This window comes from Garra rufa, chromosome 1, assembly GCF_049309525.1.
Source record: "Garra rufa chromosome 1, GarRuf1.0, whole genome shotgun sequence".
Lineage (NCBI taxonomy): Eukaryota > Metazoa > Chordata > Actinopteri > Cypriniformes > Cyprinidae > Garra > Garra rufa.
Window position 1 is genome coordinate 108,457,939 of NC_133361.1, and position 22,870 is coordinate 108,480,808.

The window sequence follows — 22,870 nt, forward strand, 5'->3', positions numbered from 1 at the left end:
CATTTGTTTTGGCTCTGGTTGACGTTGAAGCAGAACTCCTTCTGTGACCTCTGTCAGCACCAAAATCTTTTGGATGAGTCGTTCAGCAGCAGCAAAGAGCTGGGTCTCCCCGTCGGGGAATCGAACCCCGGTCTTCCGCGTGACAGGCGGAGATACTGTCCACTATACTAACGAGGAGCTGTACCCACTGTTCCTCGCCCCCAGCCGACTTGACTTCACCGACATCAGCATAAGGAGCCACTACTCCATGAAAAAAAAAAATCAACCTGCCTTGATCTTATTGAGTCTCCCAATATCTTGAATGCTACACATTACAGGGGGTCCTCATTTGGACCACTTTACTATTATTACTATTTTTTTTACTTTTCATAATGGGAACATGAAAAAAAGGGATGGGAAATCATGTGGCAGTAACATCGCATTTACGTGGATCATATCGCCCAGTGCTAGAATTCTACCACTGAACCACCAATGCTCGGAAAGCAGGGAGAACGTTTGGAATTAACACCGCATTTACGAGTATATTGCCCACTGCTAAACTTCGTCAACCTATAGATAAAGTGAACAAGTTTTATAGGCATTTGACGAATATAGACGGACTAATGAGTTTCTGAAAAGATTCGGCAGGGAACGGGGGTTGGTCGGTATGCAAAGGTTGGAGCTCCTTCAAGTAAATCAGGCTTCATTTTAAAGAACCTTACACACATGCAAGCACACACACAACTTAATTAAAAGGACTCCGTTCCTGCATTGGCCGGGAATCGGACCCGGGTCTCCCGCGTGGCAGGCGAGAATTCTACCACTGAACCACCAATGCTCGGCTGGGAGAACTTCGGCCTTCACATTGCCCTGGATTTAGTAATGGTGCGTAACTGTTACACGTCAAATCCAGGGAAAGGGGGGTTGGGTCAATATGCAAAGTTTGGAGCTCCTTCTAGCAAATCAGCCTTGGCCTTCAAGGCTCATTTTAAAGAATCCCACACACATGCAAACACACACCCCTTACTTAAAAGAACTCTGTTCCTGCATTTGCCCGGGAATCAGAGCCAGGCCTCCTGTGTGGCAGGCGAGAATGGATGATGGAAGAGACTTTTTAACTTTTACTCCTCCCATTTGGAGTGAGGGGGAGATGAAAATCTTATCGGCACCCTAGATTACCCTTTGTGAGTATAGTGGTTTACCACAGGGAGCGCACATGCTCAAGCGCGTGGGCACACAACTCGAGTTTCTCTTCATAGACGCATAAATCTTTCGCCTTTTACTAAAGATTTCCGTGGAGGGGAACCTTTCCGAGTGACCTGTATTTTTGGGTGCTCTGCTCACAGCAGAGCTGCACTGCAGTTTCAATAGCAGACTAAATCTGACCACACACCAATGTGCATTGGAGCAAAGCGTGCTTTCTCGTGGACCGTGTTTGCAGCCTTTGCGCTTCCTGTGTCGCAACTTCACATTTTTTTTCAGCCAGCATGGAAAGACAGCACTCTCATGACATGATGGGATCCAAACCTTGGGCTTCAGCCACTTTGGCCCTGTCAGTGACTCATGTACTTCCAGCATTCTTTTCTGCTCACAACAGAGCTGTATTGGAGTGTCAAGAGTAAAACTGGCCACCAGCCAATGGGCGGTGGAACGAAGCGCGCCTCACCACGTTCTGTACTTGCGGACTTTGCGCTTTCTGCGTCGCAGCTCCAGATTTCTTTAGCCCGCATGGAAAGACAGCACTCTCTCGTACATGACGGGATACAAACAAAGATGGCTTCAGCTCCTTTTGCCCTATCAGTGACTTGTGCATTTCAAGCATTCTTTTCAGATGGCTAAAAGCTGGAGTCGGGCACTTGCGTTGGTGGTATAGTGGTGAGCATAGCTGCCTTCCAAGCAGTTGACCCGGGTTCGATTACCGACCAACGCATTTGTTTTGTCTCTGGCTGACGTTGAAGCAGAACTCCTTCTGTGACCTCTGTCAGCACCAAAATCTTTTGGATGAGTCGTTCAGCAGCAGCAAAGAGCTGGGTCTCCCCGTCGGGGAATCGAACAACGGTCTTCCGCGTGACAGGCGGAGATACTGTCCACTATACTAACGAGGAGCCGTACCCAGTGCTCTTCGCCCCCAGCCACCTTGACTTCACCGACATCAGCATAAGGAGCCACTACTCCATGAAAAAAAACAAATCAACCTGCCTTGATCTTATTGAGTCTCCCAATATCTTGAATGCTACACATTACAGGGGGTCCTCATTTGGACCACTTTACTATTATTACTATTTTTTTTACTTTTCATAATGGGAACATGAAAAAAAAGGATGGGAAATCATGTGGCAGTAACATCGCATTTACGTGGATCATATCGCCCACTGCTAGAATTCTACCACTGAACCACCAATGCTCGGAAAGGAGGGAGAACGTTTGGAATTAACACCGCATTTACGAGTATATTGCCCACTGCTAAACTTCGTCAACCTATAGATAAAGTGAACAAGTTTTATAGGCATTTGACGAATATAGACGGACTAATGAGTTTCTGAAAAGATTCGGCAGGGAACGGGGGTGGGTCGGTATGCAAAGGTTGGAGCTCCTTCAAGTAAATCAGGCTTCATTTTAAAGAACCTTACACACATGCAAGCACACACACAACTTAATTAAAAGGACTCCGTTCCTGCATTGGCCGGGAATCGGACCCGTGTCTCCCGCGTGGCAGGCGAGAATTCTACCACTGAACCACCAATGCTCGGCTGGGAGAGCTTCGGCCTTCACATTGCCCTGGATTTAGTAATGGTGCGTAACTGTTACACGTCAAATCCAGGGAAAGGGGGGTTGGGTCAATATGCAAAGTTTGGAGCTCCTTCTAGCAAATCAGGCTCGGCCTTCAAGGCTCATTTTAAAGAATCCCACACACATGCAAACACACACCCCTTACTTAAAAGAACTCTGTTCCTGCATTTGCCCGGGAATCAGAGCCAGGCCTCCTGTGTGGCAGGCGAGAATGGATGATGGAAGAGACTTTTTAACTTTTACTCCTCCCATTTGGAGTGAGGGGGAGATGAAAATCTTATCGGCACCCTAGATTACCCTTTGTGAGTATAGTGGTTTACCACAGGGAGCGCACATGCTCAAGCGCGTGGGCACACAACTCGAGTTTCTCTTCATAGACGCATAAATCTTTCGCCTTTTACTAAAGATTTCCGTGGAGGGGAACCTTTCCGTAGTGATGGGAAAATGAAGCTTTTCGAAGCACTAAAGCTTTCCCCTCAACTGTATTGTAAAAAGGTTCATTACTCGAAGCTTTTCAACACGTTGCGCACTAATGACATCTTGTGGCCAAAGGTGGAAAAAGTTGCCTTTGCGTCCCAGATCTCAAAGCGATTTTGGACAGTTTCATCAAATACATCAAGTGCAACGAAAACCGTCAGAAATTAAAAAATAATAAAAATGTCATTTTACTTGAATTAATCTGTAAATAAACTTTTTTATAAAATTCTAAAAGTATAAGCATGGTTTATGTAGGCATCTATGTTCAAAGTAAATTAACTGTTAAGTTGACTAATAATTATTATTAATTAGAAGTGCTAGTGAAGCAAGGATAACTACAAAATTGACATGCACAAAACTACACATGTACATATTTATTCGTATTATGATTTTATTCTTAACAAAAAGCGAATGACACTTGAAACCTGCGCAAGGAGTTTGCGTTATTTGAATCAGAATATGAAGCAGTCACGTGGTTGTGTGTGAAAACGAAGCATCGGACGTCACAGGTCATGTGGTTATGGCAAAACGAATCAAGCTCCGGTACAGTGCTTCACTGTGAGATGTTTCGTTTTTTTGATACAAGCTTCGAAGCTTCGGTGTCAAACGTTACATCACTACCTTTCCGAGTGACCTGTATTTTTGGGTGCTCTGCTCACAGCAGAGCTGCACTGCAGTTTCAATAGCAGACTAAATCTGACCACACACCAATGTGCATTGGAGCAAAGCGTGCTTTCTCGTGGACCGTGTTTGCAGCCTTTGCGCTTCCTGTGTCGCAACTTCACATTTTTTTTCAGCCAGCATGGAAAGACAGCACTCTCATGACATGATGGGATCCAAACCTTGGGCTTCAGCCACTTTGGCCCTGTCAGTGACTCATGTACTTCCAGCATTCTTTTCTGCTCACAACAGAGCTGTATTGGAGTGTCAAGAGTAAAACTGGCCACCAGCCAATGGGCGGTGGAACGAAGCGCGCCTCACCACGTTCTGTACTTGCGGACTTTGCGCTTTCTGCGTCGCAGCTCCAGATTTCTTTAGCCCGCATGGAAAGACAGCACTCTCTCGTACATGACGGGATACAAACAAAGATGGCTTAAGCTCCTTTTGCCCTATCAGTGACTTGTGCATTTCAAGCATTCTTTTCAGATGGCTAAAAGCTGGAATCGGGCACTTGCGTTGGTGGTATAGTGGTGAGCATAGCTGCCTTCCAAGCAGTTGACCCGGGTTCGATTCCCGGCCAACGCATTTGTTTTGGCTCTGGTTGACGTTGAAGCAGAACTCCTTCTGTGACCTCTGTCAGCACCAAAATCTTTTGGATGAGTCGTTCAGCAGCAGCAAAGAGCTGGGTCTCCCCGTCGGGGAATCGAACCCCGGTCTTCCGCGTGACAGGCGGAGATACTGTCCACTATACTAACGAGGAGCTGTACCCACTGTTCCTCGCCCCCAGCCGACTTGACTTCACCGACATCAGCATAAGGAGCCACTACTCCATGAAAAAAAAAAATCAACCTGCCTTGATCTTATTGAGTCTCCCAATATCTTGAATGCTACACATTACAGGGGGTCCTCATTTGGACCACTTTACTATTATTACTATTTTTTTTACTTTTCATAATGGGAACATGAAAAAAAGGGATGGGAAATCATGTGGCAGTAACATCGCATTTACGTGGATCATATCGCCCAGTGCTAGAATTCTACCACTGAACCACCAATGCTCGGAAAGCAGGGAGAACGTTTGGAATTAACACCGCATTTACGAGTATATTGCCCACTGCTAAACTTCGTCAACCTATAGATAAAGTGAACAAGTTTTATAGGCATTTGACGAATATAGACGGACTAATGAGTTTCTGAAAAGATTCGGCAGGGAACGGGGGTTGGTCGGTATGCAAAGGTTGGAGCTCCTTCAAGTAAATCAGGCTTCATTTTAAAGAACCTTACACACATGCAAGCACACACACAACTTAATTAAAAGGACTCCGTTCCTGCATTGGCCGGGAATCGGACCCGTGTCTCCCGCGTGGCAGGCGAGAATTCTACCACTGAACCACCAATGCTCGGCTGGGAGAGCTTCGGCCTTCACATTGCCCTGGATTTAGTAATGGTGCGTAACTGTTACACGTCAAATCCAGGGAAAGGGGGGTTGGGTCAATATGCAAAGTTTGGAGCTCCTTCTAGCAAATCAGGCTCGGCCTTCAAGGCTCATTTTAAAGAATCCCACACACATGCAAACACACACCCCTTACTTAAAAGAACTCTGTTCCTGCATTTGCCCGGGAATCAGAGCCAGGCCTCCTGTGTGGCAGGCGAGAATGGATGATGGAAGAGACTTTTTAACTTTTACTCCTCCCATTTGGAGTGAGGGGGAGATGAAAATCTTATCGGCACCCTAGATTACCCTTTGTGAGTATAGTGGTTTACCACAGGGAGCGCACATGCTCAAGCGCGTGGGCACACAACTCGAGTTTCTCTTCATAGACGCATAAATCTTTCGCCTTTTACTAAAGATTTCCGTGGAGGGGAACCTTTCCGTAGTGATGGGAAAATGAAGCTTTTCGAAGCACTAAAGCTTTCCCCTCAACTGTATTGTAAAAAGGTTCATTACTCGAAGCTTTTCAACACGTTGCGCACTAATGACATCTTGTGGCCAAAGGTGGAAAAAGTTGCCTTTGCGTCCCAGATCTCAAAGCGATTTTGGACAGTTTCATCAAATACATCAAGTGCAACGAAAACCGTCAGAAATTAAAAAATAATAAAAATGTCATTTTACTTGAATTAATCTGTAAATAAACTTTTTTATAAAATTCTAAAAGTATAAGCATGGTTTATGTAGGCATCTATGTTCAAAGTAAATTAACTGTTAAGTTGACTAATAATTATTATTAATTAGAAGTGCTAGTGAAGCAAGGATAACTACAAAATTGACATGCACAAAACTACACATGTACATATTTATTCGTATTATGATTTTATTCTTAACAAAAAGCGAATGACACTTGAAACCTGCGCAAGGAGTTTGCGTTATTTGAATCAGAATATGAAGCAGTCACGTGGTTGTGTGTGAAAACGAAGCATCGGACGTCACAGGTCATGTGGTTATGGCAAAACGAATCAAGCTCCGGTACAGTGCTTCACTGTGAGATGTTTCGTTTTTTTGATACAAGCTTCGAAGCTTCGGTGTCAAATGTTACATCACTACCTTTCCGAGTGACCTGTATTTTTGGGTGCTCTGCTCACAGCAGAGCTGCCCTGCAGTTTCAATAGCAGACTAAATCTGACCACACACCAATGTGCATTGGAGCAAAGCGTGCTTTCTCGTGGACCGTGTTTGCAGCCTTTGCGCTTCCTGTGTCGCAACTTCACATTTTTTTTCAGCCAGCATGGAAAGACAGCACTCTCATGACATGATGGGATCCAAACCTTGGGCTTCAGCCACTTTGGCCCTGTCAGTGACTCATGTACTTCCAGCATTCTTTTCTGCTCACAACAGAGCTGTATTGGAGTGTCAAGAGTAAAACTGGCCACCAGCCAATGGGCGGTGGAACGAAGCGCGCCTCACCACGTTCTGTACTTGCGGACTTTGCGCTTTCTGCGTCGCAGCTCCAGATTTCTTTAGCCCGCATGGAAAGACAGCACTCTCTCGTACATGACGGGATACAAACAAAGATGGCTTAAGCTCCTTTTGCCCTATCAGTGACTTGTGCATTTCAAGCATTCTTTTCAGATGGCTAAAAGCTGGAATCGGGCACTTGCGTTGGTGGTATAGTGGTGAGCATAGCTGCCTTCCAAGCAGTTGACCCGGGTTCGATTCCCGGCCAACGCATTTGTTTTGGCTCTGGTTGACGTTGAAGCAGAACTCCTTCTGTGACCTCTGTCAGCACCAAAATCTTTTGGATGAGTCGTTCAGCAGCAGCAAAGAGCTGGGTCTCCCCGTCGGGGAATCGAACCCCGGTCTTCCGCGTGACAGGCGGAGATACTGTCCACTATACTAACGAGGAGCTGTACCCACTGTTCCTCGCCCCCAGCCGACTTGACTTCACCGACATCAGCATAAGGAGCCACTACTCCATGAAAAAAAAAAATCAACCTGCCTTGATCTTATTGAGTCTCCCAATATCTTGAATGCTACACATTACAGGGGGTCCTCATTTGGACCACTTTACTATTATTACTATTTTTTTTACTTTTCATAATGGGAACATGAAAAAAAGGGATGGGAAATCATGTGGCAGTAACATCGCATTTACGTGGATCATATCGCCCAGTGCTAGAATTCTACCACTGAACCACCAATGCTCGGAAAGCAGGGAGAACGTTTGGAATTAACACCGCATTTACGAGTATATTGCCCACTGCTAAACTTCGTCAACCTATAGATAAAGTGAACAAGTTTTATAGGCATTTGACGAATATAGACGGACTAATGAGTTTCTGAAAAGATTCGGCAGGGAACGGGGGTTGGTCGGTATGCAAAGGTTGGAGCTCCTTCAAGTAAATCAGGCTTCATTTTAAAGAACCTTACACACATGCAAGCACACACACAACTTAATTAAAAGGACTCCGTTCCTGCATTGGCCGGGAATCGGACCCGGGTCTCCCGCGTGGCAGGCGAGAATTCTACCACTGAACCACCAATGCTCGGCTGGGAGAACTTCGGCCTTCACATTGCCCTGGATTTAGTAATGGTGCGTAACTGTTACACGTCAAATCCAGGGAAAGGGGGGTTGGGTCAATATGCAAAGTTTGGAGCTCCTTCTAGCAAATCAGGCTCGGCCTTCAAGGCTCATTTTAAAGAATCCCACACACATGCAAACACACACCCCTTACTTAAAAGAACTCTGTTCCTGCATTTGCCCGGGAATCAGAGCCAGGCCTCCTGTGTGGCAGGCGAGAATGGATGATGGAAGAGACTTTTTAACTTTTACTCCTCCCATTTGGAGTGAGGGGGAGATGAAAATCTTATCGCCACCCTAGATTACCCTTTGTGAGTATAGTGGTTTACCACAGGGAGCGCACATGCTCAAGCGCGTGGGCACACAACTCGATTTTCTCTTCATAGACGCATAAATGTTTCGCCTTTTACTAAAGATTTCCGTGGAGGGGAACCTTTCCGTAGTGATGGGAAAATGAAGCTTTTCGAAGCACTAAAGCTTTCCCCTCAACTGTATTGTAAAAAGGTTCATTACTCGAAGCTTTTCAACACGTTGCACACTAATGACATCTTGTGGCCAAAGGTGGAAAAAGTTGCCTTTGCGTCCCAGATCTCAAAGCGATTTTGGACAGTTTCATCAAATACATCAAGTGCAACGAAAACCGTCAGAAATTAAAAAATAATAAAAATGTCATTTTACTTGAATTAATCTGTAAATAAACTTTTTTATAAAATTCTAAAAGTATAAGCATGGTTTATGTAGGCATCTATGTTCAAAGTAAATTAACTGTTAAGTTGACTAATAATTATTATTAATTAGAAGTGCTAGTGAAGCAAGGATAACTACAAAATTGACATGCACAAAACTACACATGTACATATTTATTCGTATTATGATTTTATTCTTAACAAAAAGCGAATGACACTTGAAACCTGCGCAAGGAGTTTGCGTTATTTGAATCAGAATATGAAGCAGTCACGTGGTTGTGTGTGAAAACGAAGCATCGGACGTCACAGGTCATGTGGTTATGGCAAAACGAATCAAGCTCCGGTACAGTGCTTCAATGTGAGATGTTTCGTTTTTTTGATACAAGCTTCGAAGCTTCGGTGTCAAACGTTACATCACTACCTTTCCGAGTGACCTGTATTTTTGGGTGCTCTGCTCACAGCAGAGCTGCACTGCAGTTTCAATAGCAGACTAAATCTGACCACACACCAATGTGCATTGGAGCAAAGCGTGCTTTCTCGTGGACCGTGTTTGCAGCCTTTGCGCTTCCTGTGTCGCAACTTCACATTTTTTTTCAGCCAGCATGGAAAGACAGCACTCTCATGACATGATGGGATCCAAACCTTGGGCTTCAGCCACTTTGGCCCTGTCAGTGACTCATGTACTTCCAGCATTCTTTTCTGCTCACAACAGAGCTGTATTGGAGTGTCAAGAGTAAAACTGGCCACCAGCCAATGGGCGGTGGAACGAAGCGCGCCTCACCACGTTCTGTACTTGCGGACTTTGCGCTTTCTGCGTCGCAGCTCCAGATTTCTTTAGCCCGCATGGAAAGACAGCACTCTCTCGTACATGACGGGATACAAACAAAGATGGCTTAAGCTCCTTTTGCCCTATCAGTGACTTGTGCATTTCAAGCATTCTTTTCAGATGGCTAAAAGCTGGAGTCGGGCCCTTGCGTTGGTGGTATAGTGGTGAGCATAGCTGCCTTCCAAGCAGTTGACCCGGGTTCGATTCCCGGCCAACGCATTTGTTTTGGCTCTGGTTGACGTTGAAGCAGAACTCCTTCTGTGACCTCTGTCAGCACCAAAATCTTTTGGATGAGTCGTTCAGCAGCAGCAAAGAGCTGGGTCTCCCCGTCGGGGAATCGAACCCCGGTCTTCCGCGTGACAGGCGGAGACACTGTCCACTATACTAACGAGGAGCTGTACCCACTGTTCCTCGCCCCCAGCCGACTTGACTTCACCGACATCAGCATAAGGAGCCACTACTCCATGAAAAAAAAAAATCAACCTGCCTTGATCTTATTGAGTCTCCCAATATCTTGAATGCTACACATTACAGGGGGTCCTCATTTGGACCACTTTACTATTATTACTATTTTTTTTACTTTTCATAATGGGAACATGAAAAAAAGGGATGGGAAATCATGTGGCAGTAACATCGCATTTACGTGAATCATATCGCCCACTGCTAGAATTCTACCACTGAACCACCAATGCTCGGAAAGCAGGGAGAACGTTTGGAATTAACACCGCATTTACGAGTATATTGCCCACTGCTAAACTTCGTCAACCTATAGATAAAGTGAACAAGTTTTATAGGCATTTGACGAATATAGACGGACTAATGAGTTTCTGAAAAGATTCGGCAGGGAACGGGGGTTGGTCGGTATGCAAAGGTTGGAGCTCCTTCAAGTAAATCAGGCTTCATTTTAAAGAACCTTACACACATGCAAGCACACACACAACTTAATTAAAAGGACTCCGTTCCTGCATTGGCCGGGAATCGGACCCGGGTCTCCCGCGTGGCAGGCGAGAATTCTACCACTGAACCACCAATGCTCGGCTGGGAGAACTTCGGCCTTCACATTGCCCTGGATTTAGTAATGGTGCGTAACTGTTACACGTCAAATCCAGGGAAAGGGGGGTTGGGTCAATATGCAAAGTTTGGAGCTCCTTCTAGCAAATCAGGCTTGGCCTTCAAGGCTCATTTTAAAGAATCCCACACACATGCAAACACACACCCCTTACTTAAAAGAACTCTGTTCCTGCATTTGCCCGGGAATCAGAGCCAGGCCTCCTGTGTGGCAGGCGAGAATGGATGATGGAAGAGACTTTTTAACTTTTACTCCTCCCATTTGGAGTGAGGGGGAGATGAAAATCTTATCGGCACCCTAGATTACCCTTTGTGAGTATAGTGGTTTACCACAGGGAGCGCACATGCTCAAGCGCGTGGGCACACAACTCGAGTTTCTCTTCATAGACGCATAAATCTTTCGCCTTTTACTAAAGATTTCCGTGGAGGGGAACCTTTCCGAGTGACCTGTATTTTTGGGTGCTCTGCTCACAGCAGAGCTGCACTGCAGTTTCTAGTGATGGGAAAATGAAGCTTTTCGAAGCACCGAGGCTTTCCCCTCAACTGTATCGTAAAAAGGTTCGTTACTCGAAGCTTTTCAACATGTTGCACACTAATGACATCTTGTGGACAAAGGTGGGAAAAGCTGCTTTCGCGTCCCAGATCTTAAAGCGATTTTGGACAGTTTCATTAAACACATCAATTTGTGCTATGTCAGAAATTTTACAGTAATTTTACTCGAATTGATCTGTAAATAAACGTTTTAATAAAATTATACAAGTATAAGCATGGTTCATGTAGGCATATATGTTCAAAGTAAATTAAGAATAATTTTGACTAATATTAGTGTTAATTAGAAGTGCTTGTGAAGCAAGGATAACTACAAAATGAATATGCACAAAACTACACATGTACATATTTATTCGTATTATGATTTATTCTTAACAAAAAGTGAATGACACTTGATACTTGCAAAAGGGGTTCGCGTTATTTGAATCAGAATATGAAGCAGTCACGTGGTTGTGTGCGAAAACGAAGCTTCGGACGTCACAGGTCACGTGGTTATGGACAAAACGAATCAAGCTCCGGTACAGTGCTTCACTGTGAGATGTTTCGTTTTTTTGATACAAGCTTCGAAGCTTCGGTGTCAAACGTCACATCACTAGCAGTTTCAATAGCAGACTAAATCTGACCACACACCAATGTGCATTGGAGCAAAGCGTGCTTTCTCGTGGACCGTGTTTGCAGCCTTTGCGCTTCCTGTGTCGCAACTTCACATTTTTTTTCAGCCAGCATGGAAAGACAGCACTCTCATGACATGATGGGATCCAAACCTTGGGCTTCAGCCACTTTGGCCCTGTCAGTGACTCATGTACTTCCAGCATTCTTTTCTGCTCACAACAGAGCTGTATTGGAGTGTCAAGAGTAAAACTGGCCACCAGCCAATGGGCGGTGGAACGAAGCGCGCCTCACCACGTTCTGTACTTGCGGACTTTGCGCTTTCTGCGTCGCAGCTCCAGATTTCTTTAGCCCGCATGGAAAGACAGCACTCTCTCGTACATGACGGGATACAAACAAAGATGGCTTCAGCTCCTTTTGCCCTATCAGTGACTTGTGCATTTCAAGCATTCTTTTCAGATGGCTAAAAGCTGGAGTCGGGCACTTGCGTTGGTGGTATAGTGGTGAGCATAGCTGCCTTCCAAGCAGTTGACCCGGGTTCGATTACCGACCAACGCATTTGTTTTGTCTCTGGCTGACGTTGAAGCAGAACTCCTTCTGTGACCTCTGTCAGCACCAAAATCTTTTGGATGAGTCGTTCAGCAGCAGCAAAGAGCTGGGTCTCCCCGTCGGGGAATCGAACAACGGTCTTCCGCGTGACAGGCGGAGATACTGTCCACTATACTAACGAGGAGCCGTACCCAGTGCTCTTCGCCCCCAGCCGCCTTGACTTCACCGACATCAGCATAAGGAGCCACTACTCCATGAAAAAAAAACAAATCAACCTGCCTTGATCTTATTGAGTCTCCCAATATCTTGAATGCTACACATTACAGGGGGTCCTCATTTGGACCACTTTACTATTATTACTATTTTTTTTACTTTTCATAATGGGAACATGAAAAAAAAGGATGGGAAATCATGTGGCAGTAACATCGCATTTACGTGGATCATATCGCCCACTGCTAGAATTCTACCACTGAACCACCAATGCTCGGAAAGGAGGGAGAACGTTTGGAATTAACACCGCATTTACGAGTATATTGCCCACTGCTAAACTTCGTCAACCTATAGATAAAGTGAACAAGTTTTATAGGCATTTGACGAATATAGACGGACTAATGAGTTTCTGAAAAGATTCGGCAGGGAACGGGGGTGGGTCGGTATGCAAAGGTTGGAGCTCCTTCAAGTAAATCAGGCTTCATTTTAAAGAACCTTACACACATGCAAGCACACACACAACTTAATTAAAAGGACTCCGTTCCTGCATTGGCCGGGAATCGGACCCGTGTCTCCCGCGTGGCAGGCGAGAATTCTACCACTGAACCACCAATGCTCGGCTGGGAGAGCTTCGGCCTTCACATTGCCCTGGATTTAGTAATGGTGCGTAACTGTTACACGTCAAATCCAGGGAAAGGGGGGTTGGGTCAATATGCAAAGTTTGGAGCTCCTTCTAGCAAATCAGGCTCGGCCTTCAAGGCTCATTTTAAAGAATCCCACACACATGCAAACACACACCCCTTACTTAAAAGAACTCTGTTCCTGCATTTGCCCGGGAATCAGAGCCAGGCCTCCTGTGTGGCAGGCGAGAATGGATGATGGAAGAGACTTTTTAACTTTTACTCCTCCCATTTGGAGTGAGGGGGAGATGAAAATCTTATCGGCACCCTAGATTACCCTTTGTGAGTATAGTGGTTTACCACAGGGAGCGCACATGCTCAAGCGCGTGGGCACACAACTCGAGTTTCTCTTCATAGACGCATAAATCTTTCGCCTTTTACTAAAGATTTCCGTGGAGGGGAACCTTTCCGAGTGACCTGTATTTTTGGGTGCTCTGCTCACAGCAGAGCTGCACTGCAGTTTCAATAGCAGACTAAATCTGACCACACACCAATGTGCATTGGAGCAAAGCGTGCTTTCTCGTGGACCGTGTTTGCAGCCTTTGCGCTTCCTGTGTCGCAACTTCACATTTTTTTTCAGCCAGCATGGAAAGACAGCACTCTCATGACATGATGGGATCCAAACCTTGGGCTTCAGCCACTTTGGCCCTGTCAGTGACTCATGTACTTCCAGCATTCTTTTCTGCTCACAACAGAGCTGTATTGGAGTGTCAAGAGTAAAACTGGCCACCAGCCAATGGGCGGTGGAACGAAGCGCGCCTCACCACGTTCTGTACTTGCGGACTTTGCGCTTTCTGCGTCGCAGCTCCAGATTTCTTTAGCCCGCATGGAAAGACAGCACTCTCTCGTACATGACGGGATACAAACAAAGATGGCTTCAGCTCCTTTTGCCCTATCAGTGACTTGTGCATTTCAAGCATTCTTTTCAGATGGCTAAAAGCTGGAGTCGGGCACTTGCGTTGGTGGTATAGTGGTGAGCATAGCTGCCTTCCAAGCAGTTGACCCGGGTTCGATTACCGACCAACGCATTTGTTTTGTCTCTGGCTGACGTTGAAGCAGAACTCCTTCTGTGACCTCTGTCAGCACCAAAATCTTTTGGATGAGTCGTTCAGCAGCAGCAAAGAGCTGGGTCTCCCCGTCGGGGAATCGAACAACGGTCTTCCGCGTGACAGGCGGAGATACTGTCCACTATACTAACGAGGAGCCGTACCCAGTGCTCTTCGCCCCCAGCCGCCTTGACTTCACCGACATCAGCATAAGGAGCCACTACTCCATGAAAAAAAAACAAATCAACCTGCCTTGATCTTATTGAGTCTCCCAATATCTTGAATGCTACACATTACAGGGGGTCCTCATTTGGACCACTTTACTATTATTACTATTTTTTTTACTTTTCATAATGGGAACATGAAAAAAAAGGATGGGAAATCATGTGGCAGTAACATCGCATTTACGTGGATCATATCGCCCACTGCTAGAATTCTACCACTGAACCACCAATGCTCGGAAAGGAGGGAGAACGTTTGGAATTAACACCGCATTTACGAGTATATTGCCCACTGCTAAACTTCGTCAACCTATAGATAAAGTGAACAAGTTTTATAGGCATTTGACGAATATAGACGGACTAATGAGTTTCTGAAAAGATTCGGCAGGGAACGGGGGTGGGTCGGTATGCAAAGGTTGGAGCTCCTTCAAGTAAATCAGGCTTCATTTTAAAGAACCTTACACACATGCAAGCACACACACAACTTAATTAAAAGGACTCCGTTCCTGCATTGGCCGGGAATCGGACCCGTGTCTCCCGCGTGGCAGGCGAGAATTCTACCACTGAACCACCAATGCTCGGCTGGGAGAGCTTCGGCCTTCACATTGCCCTGGATTTAGTAATGGTGCGTAACTGTTACACGTCAAATCCAGGGAAAGGGGGGTTGGGTCAATATGCAAAGTTTGGAGCTCCTTCTAGCAAATCAGGCTCGGCCTTCAAGGCTCATTTTAAAGAATCCCACACACATGCAAACACACACCCCTTACTTAAAAGAACTCTGTTCCTGCATTTGCCCGGGAATCAGAGCCAGGCCTCCTGTGTGGCAGGCGAGAATGGATGATGGAAGAGACTTTTTAACTTTTACTCCTCCCATTTGGAGTGAGGGGGAGATGAAAATCTTATCGGCACCCTAGATTACCCTTTGTGAGTATAGTGGTTTACCACAGGGAGCGCACATGCTCAAGCGCGTGGGCACACAACTCGAGTTTCTCTTCATAGACGCATAAATCTTTCGCCTTTTACTAAAGATTTCCGTGGAGGGGAACCTTTCCGTAGTGATGGGAAAATGAAGCTTTTCGAAGCACTAAAGCTTTCCCCTCAACTGTATTGTAAAAAGGTTCATTACTCGAAGCTTTTCAACACGTTGCGCACTAATGACATCTTGTGGCCAAAGGTGGAAAAAGTTGCCTTTGCGTCCCAGATCTCAAAGCGATTTTGGACAGTTTCATCAAATACATCAAGTGCAACGAAAACCGTCAGAAATTAAAAAATAATAAAAATGTCATCTTACTTGAATTAATCTGTAAATAAACTTTTTTATAAAATTCTAAAAGTATAAGCATGGTTTATGTAGGCATCTATGTTCAAAGTAAATTAACTGTTAAGTTGACTAATAATTATTATTAATTAGAAGTGCTAGTGAAGCAAGGATAACTACAAAATTGACATGCACAAAACTACACATGTACATATTTATTCGTATTATGATTTTATTCTTAACAAAAAGCGAATGACACTTGAAACCTGCGCAAGGAGTTTGCGTTATTTGAATCAGAATATGAAGCAGTCACGTGGTTGTGTGTGAAAACGAAGCATCGGACGTCACAGGTCATGTGGTTATGGCAAAACGAATCAAGCTCCGGTACAGTGCTTCACTGTGAGATGTTTCGTTTTTTTGATACAAGCTTCGAAGCTTCGGTGTCAAACGTTACATCACTACCTTTCCGAGTGACCTGTATTTTTGGGTGCTCTGCTCACAGCAGAGCTGCACTGCAGTTTCAATAGCAGACTAAATCTGACCACACACCAATGTGCATTGGAGCAAAGCGTGCTTTCTCGTGGACCGTGTTTGCAGCCTTTGCGCTTCCTGTGTCGCAACTTCACATTTTTTTTCAGCCAGCATGGAAAGACAGCACTCTCATGACATGATGGGATCCAAACCTTGGGCTTCAGCCACTTTGGCCCTGTCAGTGACTCATGTACTTCCAGCATTCTTTTCTGCTCACAACAGAGCTGTATTGGAGTGTCAAGAGTAAAACTGGCCACCAGCCAATGGGCGGTGGAACGAAGCGCGCCTCACCACGTTCTGTACTTGCGGACTTTGCGCTTTCTGCGTCGCAGCTCCAGATTTCTTTAGCCCGCATGGAAAGACAGCACTCTCTCGTACATGACGGGATACAAACAAAGATGGCTTAAGCTCCTTTTGCCCTATCAGTGACTTGTGCATTTCAAGCATTCTTTTCAGATGGCTAAAAGCTGGAATCGGGCACTTGCGTTGGTGGTATAGTGGTGAGCATAGCTGCCTTCCAAGCAGTTGACCCGGGTTCGATTCCCGGCCAACGCATTTGTTTTGGCTCTGGTTGACGTTGAAGCAGAACTCCTTCTGTGACCTCTGTCAGCACCAAAATCTTTTGGATGAGTCGTTCAGCAGCAGCAAAGAGCTGGGTCTCCCCGTCGGGGAATCGAACCCCGGTCTTCCGCGTGACAGGCGGAGATACTGTCCACTATACTAACGAGGAGCTGTACCCACTGTTCCTCGCCCCCAGCCGACTTGACTTCACCGACATCAGCATAAGGAGCCACTACTCCATGAAAAAAAAAAATCAACCTGCCTTGATCTTATTGAGTCTCCCAATATCTTGAATGCTACACATTACAGGGGGTCCTCATTTGGACCACTTTACTATTATTACTATTTTTTTTACTTTTCATAATGGGAACATGAAAAAAAGGGATGGGAAATCATGTGGCAGTAACATCGCATTTACGTGGATCATATCGCCCAGTGCTAGAATTCTACCACTGAACCACCAATGCTCGGAAAGCAGGGAGAACGTTTGGAATTAACACCGCATTTACGAGTATATTGCCCACTGCTAAACTTCGTCAACCTATAGATAAAGTGAACAAGTTTTATAGGCATTTGACGAATATAGACGGACTAATGAGTTTCTGAAAAGATTCGGCAGGGAACGGGGGTTGGTCGGTATGCAAAGGTTGGAGCTCCTTCAAGTAAATCAGGCTTCATTTTAAAGAACCTTACACACATGCAAGCACACACACAACTTAATTAAAAGGACTCCGTTCCTGCATTGGCCGGGAATCGGACCCGGGTCTCCCGCGTGGCAGGCGAGAATTCTACCACTGAACCACCAATGCTCAGCTGGGAGAACTTCGGCCTTCACATTGCCCTGGATTTAGTAATGGTGCGTAACTGTTACACGTCAAATCCAGGGAAAGGGGGGTTGGGTCAATATGCAAAGTTTGGAGCTCCTTCTAGCAAATCAGGCTTGGCCTTCAAGGCTCATTTTAAAGAATCCCACACACATGCAAACACACACCCCTTACTTAAAAGAACTCTGTTCCTGCATTTGCCCGGGAATCAGAGCCAGGCCTCCTGTGTGGCAGGCGAGAATGGATGATGGAAGAGACTTTTTAACTTTTACTCCTCCCATTTGGAGTGAGGGGGAGATGAAAATCTTATCGGCACCCTAGATTACCCTTTGTGAGTATAGTGGTTTACCACAGGGAGCGCACATGCTCAAGCGCGTGGGCACACAACTCGAGTTTCTCTTCATAGACGCATAAATCTTTCGCCTTTTACTAAAGATTTCCGTGGAGGGGAACCTTTCCGAGTGACCTGTATTTTTGGGTGCTCTGCTCACAGCAGAGCTGCACTGCAGTTTCAATAGCAGACTAAATCTGACCACACACCAATGTGCATTGGAGCAAAGCGTGCTTTCTCGTGGACCGTGTTTGCAGCCTTTGCGCTTCCTGTGTCGCAACTTCACATTTTTTTTCAGCCAGCATGGAAAGACAGCACTCTCATGACATGATGGGATCCAAACCTTGGGCTTCAGCCACTTTGGCCCTGTCAGTGACTCATGTACTTCCAGCATTCTTTTCTGCTCACAACAGAGCTGTATTGGAGTGTCAAGAGTAAAACTGGCCACCAGCCAATGGGCGGTGGAACGAAGCGCGCCTCACCACGTTCTGTACTTGCGGACTTTGCGCTTTCTGCGTCGCAGCTCCAGATTTCTTTAGCCCGCATGGAAAGACAGCACTCTCTCGTACATGACGGGATACAAACAAAGATGGCTTCAGCTCCTTTTGCCCTATCAGTGACTTGTGCATTTCAAGCATTCTTTTCAGATGGCTAAAAGCTGGAGTCGGGCACTTGCGTTGGTGGTATAGTGGTGAGCATAGCTGCCTTCCAAGCAGTTGACCCGGGTTCGATTACCGACCAACGCATTTGTTTTGTCTCTGGCTGACGTTGAAGCAGAACTCCTTCTGTGACCTCTGTCAGCACCAAAATCTTTTGGATGAGTCGTTCAGCAGCAGCAAAGAGCTGGGTCTCCCCGTCGGGGAATCGAACAACGGTCTTCCGCGTGACAGGCGGAGATACTGTCCACTATACTAACGAGGAGCCGTACCCAGTGCTCTTCGCCCCCAGCCACCTTGACTTCACCGACATCAGCATAAGGAGCCACTACTCCATGAAAAAAAACAAATCAACCTGCCTTGATCTTATTGAGTCTCCCAATATCTTGAATGCTACACATTACAGGGGGTCCTCATTTGGACCACTTTACTATTATTACTATTTTTTTTACTTTTCATAATGGGAACATGAAAAAAAAGGATGGGATATCATGTGGCAGTAACATCGCATTTACGTGGATCATATCGCCCACTGCTAGAATTCTACCACTGAACCACCAATGCTCGGAAAGGAGGGAGAACGTTTGGAATTAACACCGCATTTACGAGTATATTGCCCACTGCTAAACTTCGTCAACCTATAGATAAAGTGAACAAGTTTTATAGGCATTTGACGAATATAGACGGACTAATGAGTTTCTGAAAAGATTCGGCAGGGAACGGGGGTGGGTCGGTATGCAAAGGTTGGAGCTCCTTCAAGTAAATCAGGCTTCATTTTAAAGAACCTTACACACATGCAAGCACACACACAACTTAATTAAAAGGACTCCGTTCCTGCATTGGCCGGGAATCGGACCCGGGTCTCCCGCGTGGCAGGCGAGAATTCTACCACTGAACCACCAATGCTCGGCTGGGAGAACTTCGGCCTTCACATTGCCCTGGATTTAGTAATGGTGCGTAACTGTTACACGTCAAATCCAGGGAAAGGGGGGTTGGGTCAATATGCAAAGTTTGGAGCTCCTTCTAGCAAATCAGGCTCGGCCTTCAAGGCTCATTTTAAAGAATCCCACACACATGCAAACACACACCCCTTACTTAAAAGAACTCTGTTCCTGCATTTGCCCGGGAATCAGAGCCAGGCCTCCTGTGTGGCAGGCGAGAATGGATGATGGAAGAGACTTTTTAACTTTTACTCCTCCCATTTGGAGTGAGGGGGAGATGAAAATCTTATCGGCACCCTAGATTACCCTTTGTGAGTATAGTGGTTTACCACAGGGAGCGCACATGCTCAAGCGCGTGGGCACACAACTCGAGTTTCTCTTCATAGACGCATAAATCTTTCGCCTTTTACTAAAGATTTCCGTGGAGGGGAACCTTTCCGTAGTGATGGGAAAATGAAGCTTTTCGAAGCACTAAAGCTTTCCCCTCAACTGTATTGTAAAAAGGTTCATTACTCGAAGCTTTTCAACACGTTGCGCACTAATGACATCTTGTGGCCAAAGGTGGAAAAAGTTGCCTTTGCGTCCCAGATCTCAAAGCGATTTTGGACAGTTTCATCAAATACATCAAGTGCAACGAAAACCGTCAGAAATTAAAAAATAATAAAAATGTCATCTTACTTGAATTAATCTGTAAATAAACTTTTTTATAAAATTCTAAAAGTATAAGCATGGTTTATGTAGGCATCTATGTTCAAAGTAAATTAACTGTTAAGTTGACTAATAATTATTATTAATTAGAAGTGCTAGTGAAGCAAGGATAACTACAAAATTGACATGCACAAAACTACACATGTACATATTTATTCGTATTATGATTTTATTCTTAACAAAAAGCGAATGACACTTGAAACCTGCGCAAGGAGTTTGCGTTATTTGAATCAGAATATGAAGCAGTCACGTGGTTGTGTGTGAAAACGAAGCATCGGACGTCACAGGTCATGTGGTTATGGCAAAACGAATCAAGCTCCGGTACAGTGCTTCACTGTGAGATGTTTCGTTTTTTTGATACAAGCTTCGAAGCTTCGGTGTCAAACGTTACATCACTACCTTTCCGAGTGACCTGTATTTTTGGGTGCTCTGCTCACAGCAGAGCTGCACTGCAGTTTCAATAACAGACTAAATCTGACCACACACCAATGTGCATTGGAGCAAAGCGTGCTTTCTCGTGGACCGTGTTTGCAGCCTTTGCGCTTCCTGTGTCGCAACTTCACATTTTTTTTCAGCCAGCATGGAAAGACAGCACTCTCATGACATGATGGGATCCAAACCTTGGGCTTCAGCCACTTTGGCCCTGTCAGTGACTCATGTACTTCCAGCATTCTTTTCTGCTCACAACAGAGCTGTATTGGAGTGTCAAGAGTAAAACTGGCCACCAGCCAATGGGCGGTGGAACGAAGCGCGCCTCACCACGTTCTGTACTTGCGGACTTTGCGCTTTCTGCGTCGCAGCTCCAGATTTCTTTAGCCCGCATGGAAAGACAGCACTCTCTCGTACATGACGGGATACAAACAAAGATGGCTTCAGCTCCTTTTGCCCTATCAGTGACTTGTGCATTTCAAGCATTCTTTTCAGATGGCTAAAAGCTGGAGTCGGGCACTTACGTTGGTGGTATAGTGGTGAGCATAGCTGCCTTCCAAGCAGTTGACCCGGGTTCGATTCCCGACCAACGCATTTGTTTTGGCTCTGGCTGACGTTGAAGCAGAACTCCTTCTGTGACCTCTGTCAGCACCAAAATCTTTTGGATGAGTCGTTCAGCAGCAGCAAAGAGCTGGGTCTCCCCGTTGGGGAATCGAACCCCGGTCTTCCGCGTGACAGGCGGAGATACTGTCCACTATACTAACGAGGAGCCGTACCCAGTGTTCTTCGCCCCCAGCCGCCTTGACTTCACCGACATCAGCATAAGGAGCCACTACTCCATGAAAAAAAACAAATCAACCTGCCTTGATCTTATTGAGTCTCCCAATATCTTGAATGCTACACATTACAGGGGGTCCTCATTTGGACCACTTTACTATTATTACTATTTTTTTTTAATTTTCATAATGGGAACATGAAAAAAAAGGATGGGAAATCATGTGGCAGTAACATCGCATTTACGTGGATCATATCGCCCACTGCTAGAATTCTACCACTGAACCACCAATGCTCGGAAAGGAGGGAGAACGTTTGGAATTAACACCGCATTTACGAGTATATTGCCCACTGCTAAACTTCGTCAACCTATAGATAAAGTGAACAAGTTTTATAGGCATTTGACGAATATAGACGGACTAATGAGTTTCTGAAAAGATTCGGCAGGGAACGGGGGTGGGTCGGTATGCAAAGGTTGGAGCTCCTTCAAGTAAATCAGGCTTCATTTTAAAGAACCTTACACACATCCAAGCACACACACAACTTAATTAAAAGGACTCCGTTCCTGCATTGGCCGGGAATCGGACCCGGGTCTCCCGCGTGGCAGGCGAGAATTCTACCACTGAACCACCAATGCTCGGCTGGGAGAGCTTCGGCCTTCACATTGCCCTGGATTTAGTAATGGTGCGTAACTGTTACACGTCAAATCCAGGGAAAGGGGGGTTGGGTCAATATGCAAAGTTTGGAGCTCCTTCTAGCAAATCAGGCTCGGCCTTCAAGGCTCATTTTAAAGAATCCCACACACATGCAAACACACACCCCTTACTTAAAAGAACTCTGTTCCTGCATTTGCCCGGGAATCAGAGCCAGGCCTCCTGTGTGGCAGGCGAGAATGGATGATGGAAGAGACTTTTTAACTTTTACTCCTCCCATTTGGAGTGAGGGGGAGATGAAAATCTTATCGGCACCCTAGATTACCCTTTGTGAGTATAGTGGTTTACCACAGGGAGCGCACATGCTCAAGCGCGTGGGCACACAACTCGAGTTTCTCTTCATAGACGCATAAATCTTTCGCCTTTTACTAAAGATTTCCGTGGAGGGGAACCTTTCCGTAGTGATGGGAAAATGAAGCTTTTCGAAGCACTAAAGCTTTCCCCTCAACTGTATTGTAAAAAGGTTCATTACTCGAAGCTTTTCAACACGTTGCACACTAATGACATCTTGTGGCCAAAGGTGGAAAAAGTTGCCTTTGCGTCCCAGATCTCAAAGCGATTTTGGACAGTTTCATCAAATACATCAAGTGCAACGAAAACCGTCAGAAATTAAAAAATAATAAAAATGTCATTTTACTTGAATTAATCTGTAAATAAACTTTTTTATAAAATTCTAAAAGTATAAGCATGGTTTATGTAGGCATCTATGTTCAAAGTAAATTAACTGTTAAGTTGACTAATAATTATTATTAATTAGAAGTGCTAGTGAAGCAAGGAT

At 45.4% G+C, this 22,870-nt stretch overlaps 24 non-coding genes across 24 annotated transcripts; 14 read left to right on the forward strand and 10 right to left on the reverse strand.

The window, feature by feature from the left end:
• Nucleotides 1–105: 105 nt before the first annotated feature.
• On the reverse strand, nucleotides 106–177 carry trnad-guc (transfer RNA aspartic acid (anticodon GUC)). Its single transcript has one exon. It is a non-coding gene; the product is annotated as a tRNA-Asp (tRNA).
• Nucleotides 178–746: 569 nt separating this feature from the next.
• Nucleotides 747–817, reverse strand: trnag-gcc (transfer RNA glycine (anticodon GCC)). Its single transcript has one exon. It is a non-coding gene; the product is annotated as a tRNA-Gly (tRNA).
• A 399-nt stretch (nucleotides 818–1,216) lies between these two features.
• On the forward strand, nucleotides 1,217–1,332 carry LOC141288357 (U5 spliceosomal RNA). The gene has a single exon (XR_012339667.1). It is a non-coding gene; the product is annotated as a U5 spliceosomal RNA (small nuclear RNA).
• A 1,792-nt stretch (nucleotides 1,333–3,124) lies between these two features.
• LOC141291279 (U5 spliceosomal RNA) lies at nucleotides 3,125–3,239 on the forward strand. The gene has a single exon (XR_012340310.1). It is a non-coding gene; the product is annotated as a U5 spliceosomal RNA (small nuclear RNA).
• Nucleotides 3,240–4,419: 1,180 nt separating this feature from the next.
• trnag-ucc (transfer RNA glycine (anticodon UCC)) lies at nucleotides 4,420–4,491 on the forward strand. The gene has a single exon. It is a non-coding gene; the product is annotated as a tRNA-Gly (tRNA).
• Nucleotides 4,492–4,594: 103 nt separating this feature from the next.
• trnad-guc (transfer RNA aspartic acid (anticodon GUC)) lies at nucleotides 4,595–4,666 on the reverse strand. Its single transcript has one exon. It is a non-coding gene; the product is annotated as a tRNA-Asp (tRNA).
• Nucleotides 4,667–5,705: 1,039 nt separating this feature from the next.
• LOC141291285 (U5 spliceosomal RNA) lies at nucleotides 5,706–5,820 on the forward strand. Its single transcript, XR_012340312.1, has one exon. It is a non-coding gene; the product is annotated as a U5 spliceosomal RNA (small nuclear RNA).
• A 1,180-nt stretch (nucleotides 5,821–7,000) lies between these two features.
• Nucleotides 7,001–7,072, forward strand: trnag-ucc (transfer RNA glycine (anticodon UCC)). Its single transcript has one exon. It is a non-coding gene; the product is annotated as a tRNA-Gly (tRNA).
• A 103-nt stretch (nucleotides 7,073–7,175) lies between these two features.
• On the reverse strand, nucleotides 7,176–7,247 carry trnad-guc (transfer RNA aspartic acid (anticodon GUC)). The gene has a single exon. It is a non-coding gene; the product is annotated as a tRNA-Asp (tRNA).
• Nucleotides 7,248–7,816: 569 nt separating this feature from the next.
• Nucleotides 7,817–7,887, reverse strand: trnag-gcc (transfer RNA glycine (anticodon GCC)). Its single transcript has one exon. It is a non-coding gene; the product is annotated as a tRNA-Gly (tRNA).
• A 399-nt stretch (nucleotides 7,888–8,286) lies between these two features.
• Nucleotides 8,287–8,401, forward strand: LOC141291482 (U5 spliceosomal RNA). The gene has a single exon (XR_012340339.1). It is a non-coding gene; the product is annotated as a U5 spliceosomal RNA (small nuclear RNA).
• Nucleotides 8,402–9,581: 1,180 nt separating this feature from the next.
• trnag-ucc (transfer RNA glycine (anticodon UCC)) lies at nucleotides 9,582–9,653 on the forward strand. The gene has a single exon. It is a non-coding gene; the product is annotated as a tRNA-Gly (tRNA).
• A 744-nt stretch (nucleotides 9,654–10,397) lies between these two features.
• On the reverse strand, nucleotides 10,398–10,468 carry trnag-gcc (transfer RNA glycine (anticodon GCC)). Its single transcript has one exon. It is a non-coding gene; the product is annotated as a tRNA-Gly (tRNA).
• A 399-nt stretch (nucleotides 10,469–10,867) lies between these two features.
• On the forward strand, nucleotides 10,868–10,983 carry LOC141288365 (U5 spliceosomal RNA). Its single transcript, XR_012339668.1, has one exon. It is a non-coding gene; the product is annotated as a U5 spliceosomal RNA (small nuclear RNA).
• Nucleotides 10,984–13,434: 2,451 nt separating this feature from the next.
• On the forward strand, nucleotides 13,435–13,550 carry LOC141288371 (U5 spliceosomal RNA). The gene has a single exon (XR_012339669.1). It is a non-coding gene; the product is annotated as a U5 spliceosomal RNA (small nuclear RNA).
• A 1,793-nt stretch (nucleotides 13,551–15,343) lies between these two features.
• On the forward strand, nucleotides 15,344–15,458 carry LOC141291292 (U5 spliceosomal RNA). Its single transcript, XR_012340313.1, has one exon. It is a non-coding gene; the product is annotated as a U5 spliceosomal RNA (small nuclear RNA).
• Nucleotides 15,459–16,638: 1,180 nt separating this feature from the next.
• Nucleotides 16,639–16,710, forward strand: trnag-ucc (transfer RNA glycine (anticodon UCC)). Its single transcript has one exon. It is a non-coding gene; the product is annotated as a tRNA-Gly (tRNA).
• A 103-nt stretch (nucleotides 16,711–16,813) lies between these two features.
• Nucleotides 16,814–16,885, reverse strand: trnad-guc (transfer RNA aspartic acid (anticodon GUC)). Its single transcript has one exon. It is a non-coding gene; the product is annotated as a tRNA-Asp (tRNA).
• A 569-nt stretch (nucleotides 16,886–17,454) lies between these two features.
• On the reverse strand, nucleotides 17,455–17,525 carry trnag-gcc (transfer RNA glycine (anticodon GCC)). The gene has a single exon. It is a non-coding gene; the product is annotated as a tRNA-Gly (tRNA).
• Nucleotides 17,526–17,924: 399 nt separating this feature from the next.
• On the forward strand, nucleotides 17,925–18,040 carry LOC141288378 (U5 spliceosomal RNA). The gene has a single exon (XR_012339670.1). It is a non-coding gene; the product is annotated as a U5 spliceosomal RNA (small nuclear RNA).
• A 1,322-nt stretch (nucleotides 18,041–19,362) lies between these two features.
• On the reverse strand, nucleotides 19,363–19,433 carry trnag-gcc (transfer RNA glycine (anticodon GCC)). Its single transcript has one exon. It is a non-coding gene; the product is annotated as a tRNA-Gly (tRNA).
• A 399-nt stretch (nucleotides 19,434–19,832) lies between these two features.
• LOC141291300 (U5 spliceosomal RNA) lies at nucleotides 19,833–19,947 on the forward strand. The gene has a single exon (XR_012340314.1). It is a non-coding gene; the product is annotated as a U5 spliceosomal RNA (small nuclear RNA).
• Nucleotides 19,948–21,945: 1,998 nt separating this feature from the next.
• trnag-gcc (transfer RNA glycine (anticodon GCC)) lies at nucleotides 21,946–22,016 on the reverse strand. The gene has a single exon. It is a non-coding gene; the product is annotated as a tRNA-Gly (tRNA).
• A 399-nt stretch (nucleotides 22,017–22,415) lies between these two features.
• On the forward strand, nucleotides 22,416–22,530 carry LOC141291307 (U5 spliceosomal RNA). Its single transcript, XR_012340315.1, has one exon. It is a non-coding gene; the product is annotated as a U5 spliceosomal RNA (small nuclear RNA).
• The last annotated feature ends 340 nt before the right edge of the window (nucleotides 22,531–22,870 follow it).